Source organism: Lycium barbarum, chromosome 2 (assembly GCF_019175385.1).
Source record: "Lycium barbarum isolate Lr01 chromosome 2, ASM1917538v2, whole genome shotgun sequence".
NCBI lineage: Eukaryota > Viridiplantae > Streptophyta > Magnoliopsida > Solanales > Solanaceae > Lycium > Lycium barbarum.
This window is the reverse complement of record NC_083338.1, coordinates 24391550-24400121: the sequence shown is the minus strand read 5'-3', so window position 1 is coordinate 24400121 and position 8572 is coordinate 24391550.

Here is an 8572-nt window from a genome sequence, read left to right as displayed (position 1 = left end):
AAGTCTCTATCACATTTGGCCGCTGGATCCCATAGTTCTTTGCAACTTTACTGAAGTACGTGAATATGGAGATATTCCGATCGCGTCACCACCGGAGATGATTAAATTTGGTGACTTCGATCCCATCAATGTCAACATGCCATTTTGGCTTCCTATAATGCATGATATAATAGTGAAGGAGAAAACTGAAGAAAGTCAATCTCGTGTTGATCAAACTGATGATGATCGATGAACTTTAGTGACTCGGCGGAGACGCTGCAAAACGAGCTCACGAAAAGAGCTAAGTAAACAAGTGACAAGAGGAAAAATGATGAAAAGACCCAACAAGCATAGGGTAAAGAAGAATGTGAAGAAATCAACAAACGAGGAGGCTTACTATCAAAAGCCACGTTGTCCGATAACATTAGAGGAATTCTTGCCAAGCTGGTTTCACATAAAGATTTCTCACTATGATACCAAGGCCTCATGTTGCAATATTGACGAAGAAGAGAAGAAAAAGGAAGATGTGGTATTGCCGTCACTTTCATTGCATGAAAACCTCATCGAGACTCACTCTGAAGAAGTGGACACTTGTGATGCAAAAGTCACATTCACTAATGATGATCTTTTGCTGGGCACAGCATTTCATAATCGTCATTTATATATGGTTGGTTTTGTGTATGAGCACAAAGTAAATAGAATTATGATTGATGATGGGTCTCGAGTCAACATTCTCCCAATCCGCACTATGAAAGAGCTTGGAATCTCGGTAGATGAACTATCTAAAAGTCGTCTGATGATTCAAGGATTTAATCAAGGGGGACAAAGAGTCGTAGGCGCTGTCAAGCTGGAAATCAATATGGGAGATATGTGCTCAAGCGCATGGATGCATGTGATTGACGCAAAGACCTCATATAGTATTTTGTTCGGAAGGCCATGGATACACGAAAATAAAGTGGTTCCATCCACCTACCATCAGTGCTTTAAATACTTTAAAGATGGGGTCTAACAGAAGATAGTTGCTGATGATGAATCTTTTGCTGAGACAGAAGCACACTTTGCAGATGCAAAATTCTACTTGAAGAACCGTATCTCGAAGGAGGTTAAAGTTGATAACACGATGCCAATGAAAAAGGTTAATACTACAAAGAAGGTTGATCTAGCAGCTGGAAAGGTGAAGGTTATAGTTGAAAAAGATCAAGCGCTTTCTAACATGAGCAAGGTACCCAAGATAAACAAGGCACCTTCAAGCAATAAAGCTACTCATTTTCGTCACTATGTTCCAAAGGCGAAGAAGGGTGCAGGCCAGTCTTTTGAGTTGCAAGGTAATGTGTTAAGTGGGTTGACCTTTCCTATGAACCAAATTGATGCAACCAAATCATCTTAAAAAATGGTGGAAGGATTTGTCAAATCATCCAACCGTAGTTCACATGAATCACTTCCTGAAAAGAGCACAGATGAGGATTTTGACCCAAACGCCTATAAGTTATTAGCGAAAGCTGGATACAATCCCAATGAGCCTTCTAAATTAGTGAAGCTCCCACTAGAAGCGGTTGGAAAGGGAAATCATGGACTAAACCCTACTCAAAGGATGATAATAGAGAAAGGGTATGCTGTCAAACAATTGCGTGAAGGTTTGGGTTACAAACAACCTTCACCAATCCGTATTTCTATAAGAAGGGGAAACAACAACTATATTACCACTAAAGAAGAGTCGACATCGTCTAACCAAAGGCTTTCTGTGTTTGATCAGCTTACCAACCCAACTCCAAGGACTTCAGTGTTTGATAGATTGGGACCATTGAAGAAGAAACACAAGTGCCAAGGGAATAATAGAAGGATGGAAGCGCCCGTTCATGCTCAAAAGCAAAACATTTTTTAGGATTGCCCAAGTTTGATTCCTCCTAGAATGAAGCGAGAAACAAAACTTGTAGTCTCATGTGGAGAGGTTCTCAAAGCAAAAAAACATACCATAATCCATACCAAGGAGCATGATGAAGATGAGGAAAGTTTAGGATCATCATATCACATCACAATCTGGGACGAACAAAGCGCTACGCTTCAATCAAGAGTTGAGGAAAGGTTTGTTGATATTCATGCATGTCATCACATATCTTTCAATGATGGAGATCCCCAAGAAGATGAAGATGCACCGCCTGAGTTTGAGGAAGGGGTAACGACGACCGTTGATGCATTAAATGAAGTTAGTCTTAGAACTGGTGAAGACCCAAGGCCTACACATGTAAGTGCCTCACTAAATGTTGATGAAGAAAAAAAATATATTGAGCTACTTATAGAGTTCAAAGATGTGTTCGCTTGGGGTTATAAGGAGATGCCAGGATTAGATCCCAAAGTTGCAGTTTATCATCTTGTCATAAAACGAGGTGCTCGTCCTGTTAATCAAGCTCAACGTCGCTTTAGATCTGAACTAGTTCCCTTGATTAAAATTGAAGTAAACAAACTCATTGAGGCAGGTTTCATTCGTGAAGTCAAATATCCCACATGGATTTCAAGCATCGTACCTGTAAGAAAGAAGAATGGCCAAATCTGAGTTTGTGTTGACTTTCGGGATCATAACAATGCATGCCCTAAGGATGAATTTCCTCTTCCAATCCCTGAGCTTTTGATTGATGTCACGACTGGATATGAGGCAATGTCTTTGATGGATGATTCGTCTGGGTACAATCAGATTCGCATGGCACCAAAGGATGAAGAACTTACTGTTTTTCGCACTCCTAAAGGTATATATTGCTACAAGGTAATGCCTTTCGGTTTAAAGAATGCTGGTGCTACTTATCAACGAGCCATGTAGAACATCTTTGATGACATGCTACATAAAAATGCTCAGTGTTATGTTGACGACTTGGTGGTGAAATCAAGGGAGAGAGATGACCACTTGAAAGATTTAAGAGTGGTGTTCGAACGGCTTCGACGATATCAACTCAAAATGAATCCTTTGAAGTGCGCCTTTGGAGTTTCTTCTGGAAAGTTCCTCGAGTTTATTGTCCGATAACGAGGGATCGAAATTGATCAAGCTAAGGTCGATGTTATTCTAAAGATGCTCGAACCTAAAGATATCCATGAGTTAAAAAGCCTACAAGAAAATTTGGCATACCTTAGGAGGTTCATCTCAAATCTAGCTGTGAGATGTCAGCCATTCAGTCATCTTATGAAGAAAGATATTCCTTTTGAATGAGACTTAGCCTGCACGAATGCTTTCGTGAGCATCAAATCTTATTTGATGAAGCCTCCAGTACCTATATCTCACATACCTAGAAAATCGTTGATATTATATATTGCGGCACAAGAAAGGTTAGTAGGAGCACTTCTAGCCCAAGAAAATGTAAAGGAAAGAAAATGCCCTTTATTACTTGAGTAGAATGACGACACCGAACGAGATAAATTATTCACCTATAGAGAAGTTATGTCTGGCACTTGTATTCTCAATTCAGATGATGAAGCATTACTTCCAAGATCATGTGGTGCGACTCGTCTCGAAAGCAAATCCTATCAAGTTTGTCATGTCCAAACCCGTCCTAAGTGATTGGTTAGCAAGGTGGTACCTCCAATTTCAAAAATTTGAAATTGTGTATATCTCTCAAAAGGCTGTAAAAGGACAAGTGCTAGCCGACTTTTTGGCCAACCATCCAATTCCTGATGATTGGGAGTTATCCGAGGAGCTACTTGATAAAGATGCAATGCTTGTGGAAATTCAACCTCTTTGGAAGATGTACTTTGATAGTGTTGCATATTGTGAAGGAGCTGGTGCTGGAATAGTGTTTGTTACTTCCTTAGGGGAGGTCTTGCCATACTTCTTCACTCTAACACAACACTACTCTAATAATGTTTCTGAATATCAAACACTCATACTTGGGCTCGAAATGGCTGTTGACATGAAACAATTACAGCTATAATTTTTTGGAGGTTCCAAGTTGGTGATCAATTAAGTTTTGGGTAGTTATGAGGTCAAGAAGACAGAGTTGCTACCATATCGCAACTATGCTCAAAAAACGATAGGTTGGCTCGGAGAGGTGACTATTCAACATATTCCTAGAAAGAAAAATAAAAAGGCTGATGCATTAGCAGCTTTAGCTTCTGCATTAGTATAACCTAGTCAAATGCAAGTCGTTGTTTGATAGAGAGGGGTAGTACCACCACCAAATGAATGTGAATAAGAAGTTGAGCATGCCATCACCACTTCGGAGGTTGAAATTGAGGATTGGCGGCAACCAATAATTGATTACTTGTGTTATGGGATATTGCCAAAAAATCTTCGAAGGAAGACAGAAATCCGACGGCGAGCCCCTCGTTTCCTTTACTATAAGAATACACTCTACAGATGATCATTCGACGGAGTACTTTTACGCTGTTTGGGGGCATATGAGTCCGTTCAAGCTATGCAGGAAGCACATTCTGGAGTATGTGGGGCGCATCAATATGGGCCAAAACTTCATTTTCATATAAAAAGAATGGGGTATTATTGGCAAAATATGGTGAAAACTGCTTGGATTATGCTCGAAGGTGTAAAGCTTGTCAATTCCATGCCAATTTCATACATCAACCACTAGAAATATTGCACCCTACCGTGGCTTCGCAATTTGAAGCTTGGCATTTGGATGTTGTTGGGCCATTTCCGAAGTATTCTAGCAGGCATTTATACATTTTGGCTGCAACTGATTACTTCTCGTAATGGCCAGAAGTTGTTTCTCTTAAAGAAGTAAAGAAGGAGAATGTGGCAAACTTCATCCGAGTTAACATTAGCTCTTTGGGCATACAGCACCACCTATCGCACACCAACGCAAGCAACTCCTTATTCGCTTATTTATGGAGTTGAAGCAGTCCTTCCACTTGAGCGTCAAATCCCATCATTGCGGCTTGCGATTCAAGAAGGACTCACTGATGAAGAAAATGATGGATTGCGCCTTGAAGAATTGGAAGCTCTCGATGAAAAAAGGCTAGAAGATCAATAAAGCCTGGAATGCTATCAAGCCCGTCTATCTCAATCTTTCAATAAGAGGGTTCGTCTTAGATGCTTCCAAGTGGGTGACCAAGTCCTTGTTGTAAGAAGGTCAATTATTACTTCTCGTCGATTTGGAAGCAAGTTTTCTGCTAAATGGGATGGGCCATATATTGTGCAAGAAGTATACTCAAGTGGCGCTTATAAGCTTGTTGACTCAGAAGGCTTGTGGATTGGGCCCATCAATGGGAAATTCATGAAGAGATATTATCCTTGAAGAGAAGAAATACGCTTCTTAAGGAACGAGCATAAACTCCATATAACTCCTGGCCCGCAAGAGTATAAACTGTGCACGGCCCAAAATATTAATATCTGCTAGGTTGAAAATCTCGAAAGAGGCGGCCTAGGCAAAAGTTAGGACTAAAAAAAATCACTTTTCTGAACTATGGTATGACTTGATCCTCTTCACTGAGGTACGTAGGCGCTTAGAGTTTTATTTCAAGTTCAGTCACGAAAAAAAAAACTCACTTTTCTAAACTACGGCATAACTTGATCCTCTTCACCGAGGTACATAGGCACTTAGAGTTTTATTCTAAGTTCAGTCTCATGAGTAAAAAAAAAAAATGCATGGTGTTATGTGATGATTGGATTGAGTTGATAATGTTGTCGAATAAATTGGCTCAATATTGAGAGATTAATACGTCGATCATTGGTGAAGGACAAAAAATAAACAATTGTTATCCGACATCTCGATTCATGAAAGTAATCAGAAGAAACGAGTTGTTTCCAACTCGCTCCGAACGTTCCTATCAAGTTGGAAGAATTTCTTCATTACATATGATATCAATAAAAAGTTACGAGTATTTTTCCGACTCGAATTGAGCCTCTATGCTTGGAATGCTTGTAGTATGTTCATTGTGTAAGGCCGAACACGATTCTGAAGCTCAATATATGAATTTTTCGGCAACAGTGCACTAAGATGGAAACAAACATGGGAGCGGATGTGATTAACTTCTATAAAATAGGCAAGATAGGCATCATTATCAACTAAAGAAAGAGGTTTCCATTATTTTTCTTCTCATTTGCATGCTAAACATGCTGAACGATCTGATTTTGAACTATTAAGGCTTGCAACCCAAACAAGAAGAAAAAATTTCAAATTGAAAAGCATAATGAAGATTACAAGGCACAATATGAGGCCAGACAAAAGCAACTTTATTACTATAAAAGCATCTAATTGGATCAACCAAATTCTAAAAAAAGGGTGGGGAGGGGTGGGGGGGGGGGGGTAGGTCTAGTCTAAACTTAATTTGTAGTTGATCAAATCTTGACGGCTAGCCTCCAAGCATTCCCTCTTCTCTTCTAGACGGGTCAAATCATAAGCAGTCAACAAATCCATGCTATCATATGAAGACACCTCGTCCTTTGCAGCTGAAATCTTGGTTTGAATCTCTTCAACCTCCTTTTCAACAACTTCTATAGAAGCTTCAAGTGTCTCCCTCTCTTCTTGTAGCGTCGCTAACTTCCTCATAACTCTCCTTAGTGATTTTTGTTTATAAGAAACTTGTTCAGCCTTCCCTTCTTCTTCCATTTTGAATAAGTCAAAAAGTTCTTTAGCCTTGGAAAGCAATTCTAGCTTCTTATCTTCTCGCGTCTTGTCAACTAAATTAGACTGTTCTTGATCATATGAAGAAGCAAGCTCGAAAAGAGAATCCACCAAGTTCTTCAAAGATGAAAGATCTAAGAGATGGACCTCATTCATCTCCTTGAAAATCTCATAAATATCCTCTTTACAAGATGAAATAGATTCTGGAGAACTTGTGGAAAGTTTATCACAAATCTCCATCCAAAATCCCAAGATGTACTTCTTTTTGCGGTTAGAGACAACATTTTTTCCTTTAAAAATAGATGCAGCTGCATTTGGCTTTGGAAGGGATCGAGTGATCTCAGTCAAATTAGGAGTTTCCACTTTTAAAACTTGGTCATGGGAAGTAGAGGATGTCTTTTGTCTTCGCCCAGCAGTTGAAGATGATTTTGCCTTATGTTTTGGCCCTGCAATAGATTCATCACTAGCTTGCGGTCCTTCATGAGGTAGTCCCATTTGATGCTCAACGACATTTGGCTAAAAAAAAAATTTTAGCAAAGTTATTTAGTCATGGCTTGAAGATGAGAGGTTCATGATTATAACCTTTTTAATAGCTGTCAAAGTCCTTGAAGAACTACTAATGCTGTCAGAAATTTCAACCACAGGTGAATTAGTGTCTCCCAAGCCGCTTGGACATGCTCGCACTCTCTTAAAATTATGATATCCATCACTGTCATCGCTTTCATCTCGTGATGGTCTCTTGTTAGAAGCTTGACGAGCTTGAGTAGGTGTCTTCTCCTTTTGACCTTCTTTATCTAGAGGTCCCTTACTTTTCTGCGGCACAACAACCTTGGACTACAAAACGAGAGGCTTGTTTATTGTCAGAACCTCATTTCCACGTTGCTGAAACATTTGTAACTGACTCAACCGCATTTACCAAGGATTGCATGCGACTTTCAAGAAAGCTCTCATGACATTCCCCCACCAAGATTAATTGGGCGATAAAAATTTCTTCAAAGTGGTCCTGCTAGAAGGAAATACTGCTCTTGCCTCGGATTTAGCTAGCACACAAATTCATGCGAGCCTTAACCCCTCTTCTAATGAAGCCTCACGAAAATCATGATCCAATCGGCCGGGGACATCTTGGAAATAGCCAAATTGGCCGCTGAACCTATGAGGATAATAAGGCTCAATAATAAAGGCTCCCCCATCCTTTATGGGAAGATATCTCAAACGAATACTCAAAAAGTTATTCGATAGATACTCCATAGCAGTGCCATCATCATAGTAGAAGTGCGGATCATGCCTTTCAATCATTGTTGCACCCCAAGCAATGTTCTCACCTTTGTGAATATGCTTCCTTGCGTCCTCTTTTCCAAAATACTTTGCAACACCCTCTCCGAATAGAAGGTCACTAGATGGTCACCTGGCGCATTTGCTAATGGATAGTGAATCTTAAAATAATAAGCCAACCAAGCATACACGTAATGGGCCGGGAAGAAAGCTTGGTTAAGATCAAGTTGTGGGCACTGCAAAATTGTGTTCAGACCCCTATAAATTCTAGCTAAAACCAGAACTGCAAGGCCAATTTGTCGTCCACACACAAGATGGCATGCAAGCTTGAAAACAACAGGTCGAATGAAGTCTCCCCCTCTAGGCATCACAAATATACACAAGCAACAAGACAAAAAGGCAACCAAGTATATTTCATGTACGTTATGACCCATGACCCCTACTTATGGAACAAGGCTTCTTCAGCAGTAAACTAATTAACAACCTCATCAAATTTCCCAGTTGGATTGTGCGACAATTTGAAATGAGCGGACTTCTTTTCTTTTCTTGGCGGAGGTTGTTCATACTTCAGAGCTTTAATACACCAAACCTTTACCCATTTTCTCATGGGAACATGTGGGTTATTACTACCTCCCTCTCGTAGCTGATGGAAGACATCAAATAAATGCTCACAAGCCTGAGAGAGATACCTTTTGCCCTTGTCAAATGTGCCCATAAGTTCTATAACGTTTGGCACAACCTCCTCGTAAGAAGTTCCT